This window comes from Dasypus novemcinctus, chromosome 24, assembly GCF_030445035.2.
Source record: "Dasypus novemcinctus isolate mDasNov1 chromosome 24, mDasNov1.1.hap2, whole genome shotgun sequence".
Lineage (NCBI taxonomy): Eukaryota > Metazoa > Chordata > Mammalia > Cingulata > Dasypodidae > Dasypus > Dasypus novemcinctus.
In genome coordinates, this window is record NC_080696.1 from 41,032,154 (window position 1) to 41,044,910 (window position 12,757).

General features: G+C 43.2%; 1 long non-coding RNA gene across 1 annotated transcript; it reads left to right on the forward strand.

Moving 5' to 3' along the window:
• The first annotated feature begins 1,056 nt into the window (after window positions 1-1,056).
• Window positions 1,057-4,883, forward strand: LOC131275847 (uncharacterized). Its single transcript, XR_009183313.1, has 2 exons — window positions 1,057-1,307; window positions 2,588-4,883. It is a non-coding gene; the product is annotated as an uncharacterized lncRNA (long non-coding RNA).
• The last annotated feature ends 7,874 nt before the right edge of the window (window positions 4,884-12,757 follow it).

The following is a 12,757-nucleotide window of genomic DNA, read 5'->3' on the forward strand; positions in this document are numbered from 1 at the left end:
CTGGCTGGCAAAGTTTGAGCTAGATGATAAAGAAATCAGGAAAAGCTTATATTATTAATAGAACAATGTTTTGTGAAACCAGAATACCTTCTCTCCCATAACATTGCTCAGTTGGACAATTTCTTTTTTTGAAAATCAACATTATTTCCTTACCAAGACTTAGATTTGGGAAATTCAACCTGTCATGGAGCAATGGTTAGTTACTTGTTAAATCACCAAAGAAGCTATGTAATAGCAAAAGATTGAAAATGTACTAAGAAATACTATTACCAAGCTGACCAAAGAATGAAGTAAGCTCTGGCATAGCACAGACTGCTGCCAAGGTTTTAATTCCACTCTGCATTGCTAGTGTGTGTCCTTGAGTAAGTTACTAAACTTCTCTTTGCCTCACTTTTCCCATAGGGAAGTGGAGGAAACATTAGAATCTACCTCATACGGTTTGTCACATAATTAGTATTCATAGTTACCTGTTCTGGCAAATGGATAGAGGGGGCTATCTCGGGCTGATTGAGCTATGGGAGCCTTGATGGGGAGGGCCCCTCCCAGCCATAGCTCTGAAGGAGGCAGGATAACTGTGTTCAAATCCCTGGTCTGTCCCTGATCTGCTCGCATGACCCTGAGAAGTCCCTGTACTGCTCAGCTGGCTCTTTCCTCAACTCTCAGGCCCTTTCTGTTGCAGGCATCTTTGGCCTTCGCTTGGGGACCGAGCGTTGCTATTTTAGCCAAGTCTGTGGTGACACCTGGCGGTAAAATGAGTAACTGCCTAAGCTCCTTATTAAATTGTCATTCGCAAATACCTAGTCATGATACAAATAATAATGATATATTAAGTTCTTACCCTCAGTGTTACATTAACTGCCGTAGTTAATTTTTCAACGTGAGCCTAAAAAGTATAGACTGTTTTTTGTCTCTGTTTTTTACAAAAGAGGAAGCAAAGGTTCAGAAAGATGTAGACGGTTGCCCGAGGCTACACAGCTGCAGGTGGCAGAGCTGGATTTGAATCCAGGCCACATAGATGTAAAGTCTGCATTTTTAACCCCCTCTGTCAGGTCCCTAAATGAGTACTGGGAAAACATGAAAAGTCATGCTCCTGCCCTTACAGAACATAAATATAATCTGTAGCTATTTTAGGGGAAATACATAAGGCTCAGACTCCCATATTTGGATCAGATAAAAAATACCTTTTCATTCACCCCTGCGAAATTTAGGGCCCAGATTGCTCTTCCTTTCAAGAAGCCAAGTCTATCCCAGAATATTATGAGATCTTACCAGGAATGAGCTATGAAGACTAAATTCCAGAAACCCAGGTGAGTTGCATCCATTCATTCCTACAGCCAACCCGTACTGAGTACCTGGAATAAGCCAGGCACTGTGCTAGGCTCAGTGATCAAGCTACAGAGAGTTCCTGTCTTCATGGAACTCGTAGTCTGATCATGGAGGAGTCAGACATAGACCACGAGAGTACAAGCATGTCAGTGTATGATGGGGGGAACAGGATACTGTGGAATCATAAACAAGAGAACCTAAGTTAGTCTTGGAGCCCAGGAAGGCTTGCTGGGGTGGTAGCACTTAACATGAGTCCTGAGAATGAAGGAAGAGCTTGCTGGGTCATGAATTGTGGGTGACAGCATCACAGGCAAGGAGAACAGGATCCAAGACAGTACGTAAGTGAGAGGTCATGGCCATGCCATAGACCAAAAGCTGACCAGTGAGGGTGACCTGGCTTGCAGTTACAGGGGTCCTCAGGCGCCATATCACACAGGGCCTTGCAGACCAAGGAGAGGAGATTGGAATTCATCCTGGAGACGATGGAGAACCATTGGAAGGTTTTAAGCAGGAGAGTGTTACATATTTTTCAAAAAACTTGCTTGCTGAAGCAAATGGCTTGCAGAGCAAGAGGGGAAGTGGGGAGGCTGTGCAGAGGCTAAGGCAGGTGTCTGGGTGGTGGTGGCTTGGCTGGGGTGGAAGTAGGGTGACACGGGGAGGTGGACTGGTTTGTGACTTATTTTGGAGGCAAGACTGCCAACACTTGCTGATTGCTTGAATGTGAAGTGGGTAGGAAAGGAATCCAGGATGATTCCTGAGATTTTGACTTGAAAAGTGGATGGATTCACTGAAATGGGGAAGATGGAGGAAAGAATATCTGGAGGGAGAAGATCTTTTCATACCTACAAGAGGTGCGAATTCTTTATTAGGCTTAGATTATGCCAGCAGACTCCAGCTGACACAGGGGTGTGAGGAGATAATGGGTGCTAGAAGTGTCATGAGGGAGATGTTCTCCTGGCCACTACGTAGAATAATGCCAAAGGCTGTCTATGAAGAGTCAACAGAAGCAAAAGGGAATCAAATTAATTTTCAGTGCTTAGTTGTGCAAAAGGAAACCCTTTAGATTTTTTTCCTTGGTGAATCCAGATGAGCACCGCCCCCCCCACCCCACCCCCGCCACTTCTTTCTGGCAACCAAGCCCATCAAAGTGAGAATTTACTTGAAATTTAGTTTGATGTCGCCCTGAGAAAAGTGTGCAGGGCACTGTGGTAAAAAATTCTTGCCTAACATACAAGATGTATGTCTTACATTCCTTTTGCAGGATCTTGGGGCTCACGGAACTGAGAGGCAATTGGAAAAGCAAGCTTGGAAAGCTCAGGAAACCAGGAGATCATCACCTTCTTGCCTCAGGACCTTTGCACATGCTGTTCCCTCTGCTGGAACACCTTGCCTGCCCTTCTTCACCCTTTCCACTCCAGTTCATCCTTAAGATTAGAAGCCCTCCCTGTTTGTTTTTTTTCCCAAATGAAGTCAGGTACCTTTGTTGGATGCTTTCTCAGTATGAAGGCCTTTTCCTTCATAGTCTTAACATAACTAGGACTAACTATTCTTTTTTTTTTTTTAAAGGTGTTATTTATTTATTTCTCTCCCCTTCCCCGCCCCAGTTGTCTGTTCTCTGTGTCTATTTGGTGCGTGTTCTTTGTCCGCTTCTGTTGTTGTCCGTGGCACAGGTATTTCTTTTTGTTGTGTCATCTTGCTGTGTCAGCTCTCCGTGTGTGTGGTGCCATTCCTGGGCAGGGTGAACTTTCTTTTGCGCTGGGCGGCTCTCCTTACGGGGCGCACTCCTTGCAGACACCCCTGCATGGCAGGGCACTCCTTGCGCGCATCAGCACTGCGCATGAGCCAGCTCCACACGGGTCAAGGAGGCCCGGGGTTTGAACCTCGGACCTCCCATGTGGTAGATGGACGCCCTAACCACTGGGCCAAGTCCGCTTCCCCTAATTATTCTTTTGATTAATGTCTGTCTTATTCATATAATTAGTAGGCTGTGAGCTCCATAAGGGCAGGGATTGTCTGTCTTGGTCCCTATTGTACTTTCAGAACCTAGCACAGGGAATGGTTTTCTCAGTCAGGAAAGTTGAGGTTATGCTGTAGTAACAAACGACTCCAAAACCTCAGTGGCTAATACCAAATGTTTATTTCTTGCTCGCTGTACAAATCCATTGCAGCTCAGTTGTGACTCAGCTTCATGCCTTTTCACTCTGGAACGTAGTCTGATGGAAGGGGTCAGACATGTGCCAAGTCTCCAGCACAGGACAAGGCAAAATATTGGTGCAGGTTAATGTTGGCTGAGCTGAACTGTACCGAGGTCCTGGCAGGAAATGAGGACTTAATCCTAGGACTCAGCTGAGTGGAAAGCTGCAGACTTTTCTCTTACTCTCTTACTCATCACACATGCCTCTCATATCTTTCCACTATTAAACCTGAGTTTTAGAAAGATTAAGTAAACAGCTAATAAGAGCCATGGAACATAGAAGAGTGATCAAGATGATTGACTTTGGAGTCAGAAAGATCTGGGTTCAATTTTGCTTCTTTTGGACAATACCAGCATCAGCATAAATAGTGGTAATAATGCATTGTTACCCACTGAGTAAAAGAAGAATCCATGAGTCTGTACTGTTAATAAAGAAATAAATGAAAGAAAAGGGAGAGCTCTTCCTGAAACAGAATTCCAACTAATATAGTAGGAGTGATGGAGTTCCAACCAAAGTAGTAATAACTGACATGAGTAAGAATCTTCAATGGGGACTAAAGCTGTTTAGGTGAAAGTTTGAAGAGGAACTGAATACTCACAGTCTCCAAGTATCTCCCTTCAACTTGCTTGTTAATTACAAAGGAAAAAACTGATAACTGCAATGGAGAAACCTGAACTACTCCACCTTAGCCAAGAGATCAAAGTTGACCTCAACAGAGACAGGATAAACAAACACTGTGATGCACCAAGGACACAGCATCATGTCCACGGTCTTCCTGCCCAAAATGTATAATCTGAATCTAGTCATGAGAAAACATTAGACAAACAGATCTAGGGACATTCTACAAAATAACCGGCTTGCTTCTCCAAAAATGTTAAGGTGAAGAAAGAAAAAGAAAAGCCAAGGAAATGTTAAGGCTTAAAGGAAACTAGAGAGATGTAAGAACTAAGCGCAACGTGTAATTCTGAGTGAAGGTCTGCACTGGAAAAAAAACCTTCCAGAAAGGGCATCATTGGGAAAGTTGGCAGAACTGGAATTGGACTATCAGCTAGATAATAGCATATCGTTCAATGTTAAATTTCCTGATTTTAGTAACTACTCTATGGTTCTGTAAGCAAATATTATTGTTCTTATGAAATATTTAGAGGTAAAGGGGCACGATGTCTACAATTTACCTTCAAATATTCAGAAAAGTAGAGGGAGAGAGACAGACCGTTAAAGTAAATGTGGCAAAATGTTCATTCATGAATCTGGGTGAAGGGAATCTGGAAGTTCCTTGTGCTATTTTTTTTTTTTAACTTTTTCTACAAACTTGAAATTATTTGAAAAGAGTTAATAAAACAAGAACACATTTAAAATTCATGGCTCCTTCATTTTTTCTATATTTTACCTAAACCCAATTTTACCAATGTTAACATATGGGGAAAATGCCTTATTGTTGAATGAACACAGATTGTGTGATCAGAAAATGAGGATAATCCTTCCACTTCTCTGCATCTCAGTGTCCTTATCTGTAAGTGGGATGATAATTCCAACCACTTTGTGTTGCTATGAGGACAAATCAGAAAATGCACGCAAAGTATTTAGCACCAAGCTGTCACTTAGTAATTGCTTGATAAACTCTAGCTTAACACAGCCAGTAGAAAACTTTTGGGAGTGATGGATATGTCCATTATTATGATAGTGGTGATAATAACAGACATACATATTTACATCAGAACTTAACTAAACTGTACACTTTCAACATGTACAGTTTATTGTATATCAATTATACTTCAATAAAAGGGATTTTAAAAAGCTAGTAGAAGCTTCTTTAACCAACTTCTACTTAGGCAATGCTCTCCAGTCTGCTTTAAAATAAAGCAACTGAGGACCATTCTTTGCTGAACGCAGGACACACTCCAGCATGCCAAGGAGCCACTGCTCCTACCATATAATTTCATGTTTACCAAGAGCCAGCTGTGCTTGGCCCCAAACCTGTTTATGGTTATTGATTTTTTCATCGTACCAACCTAATTTAATTTAATATGCAGACTGATGAAATATGAGTATAAAAAGAAATAGACTGTAACATTGTGGTTGAATCTCAAAAACATTTATGCTGAGCAACAGAAGCTAGACACAAAAGAGTACATACCATATGATCCATTTATATGAAGCACTAGAATGGTGAAAAATCAGAACAGTGGTTGCAGGAGACGGGGGCAGGGATTTCAGGGCAGGGCTAGGAGGGCACTTTCAGGACTGACGGTCATGTTCAACATCTTGATACAGGTTGGAGTTCCACAGCTGTATGTATTTGCTAAAGTTCATAGAATGATTCATTTAAGATTTGTGCATTTCACTGAATATAAATTTTATGTAAACAAATGTTGAACTCTAGTTAATGATAAGCATTCTGAGTCTTTAAGGGAAGTAGATTATCTGCGATTTACTTTGAAATGCATCAAAAACAAGAAAGTGAATGGCTGGACAGAGGGATGATAGATGGATAGATATTTGATAAAGCAAATACGGCAAAATGTTCAATGTAAAATCTAGGTGAAGAGATATATGGCTGTTTGCTGTAAATTTTTTAAAAGATTTTCTGTGGATTTGAAATTTTTTTCATTAAAAATTTGGGGAAAAAGAATCAGAGTAGTTTCTATGAAAAATAAGTCGAATTCTTTGGGAAGACCCAATAACGGCAAGTTGTTAAAATACCAATCATATCGATCTCTAATTAGATATGAGCAGGACAACTGAGGGAAAGTTCCAAAAAAGGATTCTGTCCTCAGATCACCTCACAAGAGCCTTAAGTTCCCATTCTACTCTAAAGACAAGAAAAGCAGAAATTATAGGAAATGAACGAAAATTCTGATCAGTGGACTCCTCAAAAAAAAGGGTCGGCCCTATATCAAGATTGGAGAGTGAATGTACATTTATATGTTTTAAGTTACAACAAAGCACTTAAGCTTGCACGTAACATTTGAAGGCTTAAAAAATTAACAGACTAACCTCCAGTCCATATATCTTCTTTCTGTGAATCAGAACAAAACACCCCTTCCTCTGGGTGGATACAGTTACTGTTTTTTTTTTTTTTAAAAAAAGGCTTTTTTATTTTTATTTTTTATCATAGTGTCTTCTGACATACTAGACGGGGCTGCTCTGCCCCATGACGGCTTCATGGGGTCCACATATGAGCAGGGGCAGGGATCTTGGGGCAAGGCTTGGGAGGCCAGAGTGGCTCCAAGTCCTGGAGTGCTGGATGGCCCAGCCCTCAGCCAAGGCCCAGAATGGGAGGCTAGAGCCTCTAACCCCCCCTGATCCTGAATCAGCCTCCTCTTCCCTGACCTAGCAGAGCTCAGCAGCTTTGAGGACACCTCTAGGAACCCTCAGAACATACCTTCCACACTCAGGCCCCATGTGACCCTAGACAAGTCACTATACCTCTAAGAGGTTCCATATGGGGAGTAGAATCACAGTATTTCCCTCCTAGATGGTTGTTATGCATGGGTAGTGACTGGCATAGCACATGGCACACACTAAACACTCAGGAAACAGTTGCTCTAATGACCTCTGGAATTCCACACAATCCCCTGTACCCACGGAAGGAGATCTCTAATCCCACACACTCTGTCAGTCATAAGACAAATGTCCAAAAACCTTTTTGTCGCTATAAAAAACTCAGCTGAAGAATTCACTGAAAGTATTTTGAGCACGATGAAGAGACACTCAGAAGATTGAATTAAAGGTCTTCTTGAGTATTTCCCCAAGCTGGAAAGCTGCTGTGAGTGTGAAGAACCCTTCTCTCATCACTTTGCAGATAATACCAAATAACTTGACACAGTCAACGGAAGGACAGATTCTGGAGATCGCTTCAGATGGCCTGCAAACAAAAGCTTATTGTACAAAAGTCATGACATCATTTTAATAAGGAATTAATTCTCAATGACCAGCCCTATCAGAGAAGGGGGCTAATATCTCTCTTCTGAAGTCCAGATTTGTTTGTTCAACTGCCTACTGGACACCTCTGTCTGGTATCAAATGGGCATCTCAAATTCAACATGTCCAGGGAAGTGGACTTGGCCCAGTGGTTAGGGCAACTGTCTACCACATGGGAGTTCCGTGGTTCAAACCCCAGGCCTCCTTGACCCATGTAGAGCTGGCCCACACACAGTACTGATGCGTGCAAGGAGTCCCCTGCCACGCAGGGGTGTCCCCCGTGTAGGGGAGCCCCACGCACAAGGACTGTGCCCCGTAAGGAGATTGCCCAGCGTGAAAGAAAGTGCAGCCTGCCCAAGAATGGTGCTGCACACACGGAGAGCTGACACAGCAAGATGATGCAACAAAAAGAAACAGATTCCTGGTGCTGCTGGGAAGGATAGAAGCAGTCACAGAAGAACACACAGCTAATGGACACCGAAAGGAGACAACTGGAGGGGGGTGGTGGGAAGGAGAGAGAAAAAAAATCTTAAAAAAAGAATTCAACATGTCCAAACCAGAAATCTCCATCCTCACTGAGCCCTCAGATCTGCTCTACCTGCTGTCTTTTTCATCTCAGTTGATGGCAATTCTATCCTTCTAGTTTCTCAAGCCCAAACCAGAAGCATCCTCGACCCCTCTTTTGTTCATGCTCCATATCTAGTCAATCTCTGTGATGTTGCCTTTGAAATAGCTCCAGAATCCATCCTACCTGTCACCATTTCTACCATTACCCTGGTTCAAATTGCCAGCATCTCATACCAGGATTGTGGCAAGTACTGGCCTCTTTGGTTCCATGGTCAAGATGCAGCAGTCAGAGTGACTTTGTCAAAATATCAATCAGATCATGTACTACTCTCCACATCCTCAATGTCCCTCTATTTCTCTCAGTTAAATCTGAAATCCTACAAGCATCTTCATGAGCTGGCTCTCTGCTGCCCCTCTGACCTCATCTCCATTCCACTTCAACCTTACTGTTGATCCTGGACAAGTCCAGACATGCTCCCCCACGTTAGGAATTTTCACTGGCTATTCCCTAGGCCAGAATGTTTTTCCCACAGATGATCTTCATAGCTCAGTCCCTCATCCTACAAATCTTTACTCAAGTATGACCCACTGAACAAGGCTGACCCTGCCCATCCTATCTGAAACTGCAATCTACCCTCACACTCCAGACCCCTCTCACCCAATTTTATTTTTTTCCATAACATTTATCACCTTGAAACATATTATGCAATTTATTTAATATGTTGATTTTTTTATTGATTGTCTTACCCCCTCTTCAAAGTAAGGTCTATATAGGCAAAAAGAGATGTTTGCCTGTTTCATTCACTGATGTTATCCTCATTTCTAGCAGAGTGCCTAATGCAGTACAGTAGGTGTCAGTAAATATTTGTTGAACGAATGAATCTCAGGCCTTTTGAATGTATATATATATGTAAGGAGAAATTCTCACTGCTAGATTTTTAAAAATCTAAAAACCAGGATCATCTGATTACTTGATTACTTAAAACTTTATCTTCATCCTGTTGCAGCAGAGAGGAATTGGGTGATGGTGGTATTGAAGGCCAGGATGCGAGAAAACTCTGAGAAGAAAGATTTGTTTTGACTGGCCAGGCCTGGTGGACTCCTGTCCAAAAAGGTGAGACCAGAATAGGATTTTTGGGTCTCTTTTTTACAGAGGATGTAGGAGTGGGGAGTGAAACGGTGCTTTTATGCAAAAAGAACTTTCTTTGTTAGTTTCTTAGAGTTTTAAGTGTTTGCCTGAGTACCAGATAGGCTTTGAATTAACATATTCCCTACATTCCAGGTAAGCTTGAATTAACATATCCCCCACATCTCGTCTAGATGTAAGTTCGAATACACATTCAGTCTGCATCCTCCCTATAGAGCCTATATTACTAAATTGGCTTTCCAGAACTAGGCATACTTGGATATAGAATAAGATAAGTTTGAATTCATGCACAAGCCATATTACTTTATGTTACTTTGATGCCTGCTTAAGGTTGTTAAGCTTCAGCATCACTATTGTCAGAGTCTCTCTGGACTGACTGGTATGTATATAGAGCCATGAGATGGGCAGCTGTCTGTGTCTTTACTATGCCATTTATTAGGGCGCGTATCCTGCTTAGGACGAAAGGGAAGAGGCAAGGAAGTATGGTACATCTTCCTATGAGGAAGGCAATTATTCCCACCATAAGATTGAAATTGTTTGCCATTGACTGCCAGTTTCCAAAGGGATTACTTAAATTCCAACCATTCCAGGTCTGCACTGGAACATGAGCAATTTTTACTACTTTGTTTGTAATTTCGTTGATAACCTTTCCAGTGCTGTCTAGTTCAAGGCAGCAATTAGAGAGATTGAATTTTCTGCAAACTCCCCCTTCAGCTGCCAGGAGATAATCTAAGATGAGATGGTTTTGATAGATGGTGTTTCTGAATTTAGTTTGCTGGTGGGCTAGTAAGTTTAGAGCACGGGTGGTTTCATTGGTTATTATATGTCTACCACAGCTTGTAAGCAGATGATTCAGTTTAGCATATAGATAGGGGTTCGGTAACCCCACATGCCATCCTCTGCCCGAGTTGCTGGCCCAAAGTACTGGATTATACACTCAGGGGGCCATTCTTCACCTCCCCATGTAATGACAGCCCTTTTTTTCCTTATGTTTTGATATACTGGTTGGCTTAGCTCTTTCCTTTCTGCTAAGGGAATGAGGAAGAAGGAGAGAGTTTCATTGTACTGAGCATACAAGTACCACACCAATTTTGGGGAAGTTCTCAGAATGCGACTTTCCCACAAATCCCATATAGACTGTTTGGGGCAGTAAAGGGGCCCTTTGCAGTGGAGTTCCATACTGTGATTAATTTGGGGAAAGTATGATTTATGAGAATGAGGTCAGATTCATTCCATGTTCCCCAAGGCTCCATTGTATTGGTGGTGTGATTTTGGAATCTTCCCCCCATACATGTTAGGTTTCCAACAGATATAGAGGAGTATAGACAGGCCCTTGAAGCACAATATTTTCCTATGACAGAAGTTTGCAAGGGCTACATACCATCTTGGGGGATGGCTGGGAGGCCAGTTTCCACATACATAATATGAGGAGACATTGAAGGCTGCCCCTACTACCTCATCTAGGTTTATAAAGAGGTTTTTTGCTACTTGTGGAATGGAAAAGGGTCTTTCCATTTCTTCATAGAAGGAGTGGAACACAGAGTGGGCTTTACTTGTAAGTGGGTGTTCCCAATACCCAACCCAGCTGTAGGCTCCTGTGCCTACTCCTCTACCATCAATGCGGAGGCCCATTTGGACTCCCTGGGTCTGCCAGGATCCAGGGTTAAGGATGGTGAGGTGTAAGGGGTTACATTGACGGCGTGGACAGTTAGTTGGGGCTGTGCCTTTGGTGAGGAAGGCTGTTTATTTAGTTGTGTTTGTGTCCCAGGTGGCCCAGGTGACATAGGACCAGTAGGGGCAGTAGTATGCACCTAGGTATTTGCACCAGAAGCCCCCTCCTTGGGCTGCAATTTTCATTTCTGGAGCGCACATATACCTATTTGTTATGAGTATACATCTGCTCCCAGGTGCGCCCTCCACAGTTGGTGTTCCATAGTATCCCAGAGTCTATAACCTGACATGTGTCAAATAGGAAGGACACTTGTTGGTTCCGGCTAGTGACTGAGGTGTAGTTAAGTAACTCCCTGTCTTGATTAAATGCTCTTATTTCCCATTTATGGGAGACTGTTGGGGGCTTGGGGTCATAGCAGGTTATTTGGCCAGATATGTTACAGACATTACAGGAGATTCCCTGAAACTGGCAGGTGGTTATATGGCCCTTGCATGTGTAATGGCCATGATATATTAATGTGGTATTGACATGGGCCCCAGTTCGTACTTCTTGGATATAGAGCTTACACTCTGTGGTCCCGATCCGGGACAGGGATGGGTCAGGGCTGGGAGTAGGAAAAATAACCAAAGGGGCATTGTAACTGGGATTAAACCAGATTCCTATTTTTGGCTATGCATAGACCAATCAGTTTCTAGGGTATGATTGGAAAAGAGCTTGGTGCTCCATCCTCAACTTTCAGCCGTGCATGGACCAGTCAGCTTCCGGGTTGTGACTGGAGCAGGGCTCAGTGTTTTGTTCTTTTGCAGGATGAGTTTGGTTGGGCTGTGGGTATCTGGATTACAGATCCAGGACTCTGGGGCAGCTTGCTTCACCCAGCTATGGTGTATCCATGGGGTGATTTCAGCTACTTTAACTGCAGTGGGAGTGGATAGAATGACAAGATAGGGTCCTCACCATCGAGGGGTTAGTGGAACTGATTTCCAGCTTTTGACCCAGACTGCATCTTCCAGCTTGTGTGGCGTATGGAGCTGCTTAAGCTAATGAGGGCCCTTTCTTGGACCCAGTGGTGCATGTTTTGTAGGGTTTTTACTAAGCTGACCATTTGCTGAGCTATCAATAAGTTTCCTCTTTCTCTGAGATCCCCTTCTATATCTCAGATTGGGGGGGTGGTTCCCAAAGAGGATTTCATAAGGGGTTAGGCTTAGCTTTCGGCTTGGGCTGGCTTGGACTTGGAGGAGGGCACTTGGGAGTACTTGCACCCAAGTTAACCCAATTTCTTGGCAAATCTTGGCAATATAAATTTTTATTGTATGTTTCATTCGCTCTACCTTCCCTGAGCTTTGAGGCCGGTAAGTGGTATGCAGTTCCCATCAGATGCGCGTGCTTTGGCAATCTTTTGAGTGATTTCGGAGGTGAAGGCAGGTCTGTTGTTGGAGCCAATTGGGAGGGGTAGCCCATAGCCAGGAATGATTTCCCTGAGTAGAACTTTGGACTCTTCCTCAGCCTTTTCGGTTGAGTGGGGAAGGCTTCCACCCAGCCAGAAAAGGTGCAAATGAGGACTAGGAGGTATTTGTAGCCTCTGGATCCTGGTGTATTGGTGAAATCAACAGCTAGATCTTCGAGAGGCATATTGCTGATTCGTTGGACTCCTGGGGCTCCTGTGGGTCCCTGGCAAGGGTTATTTTTTGCACATGTATGCACTGCTGGCATCTGGCATGGGTGATAGCATCTAGACTTGGGATATAGAAGAATCTTTCTAACACTTCTTTAAGATGGGTTTTTCCCATGTGTGTGTTTTTGTAGTAGTCCTGAACTACAGTTGTGGCTAATATTCGAGGCACAACCATGTTGTGATCGGGCAATGTCCACCACCTGTTTGCTCGTTGTGTCCCACAGTCAGAGAGTATCCACTCTCTCTCGGCTTGA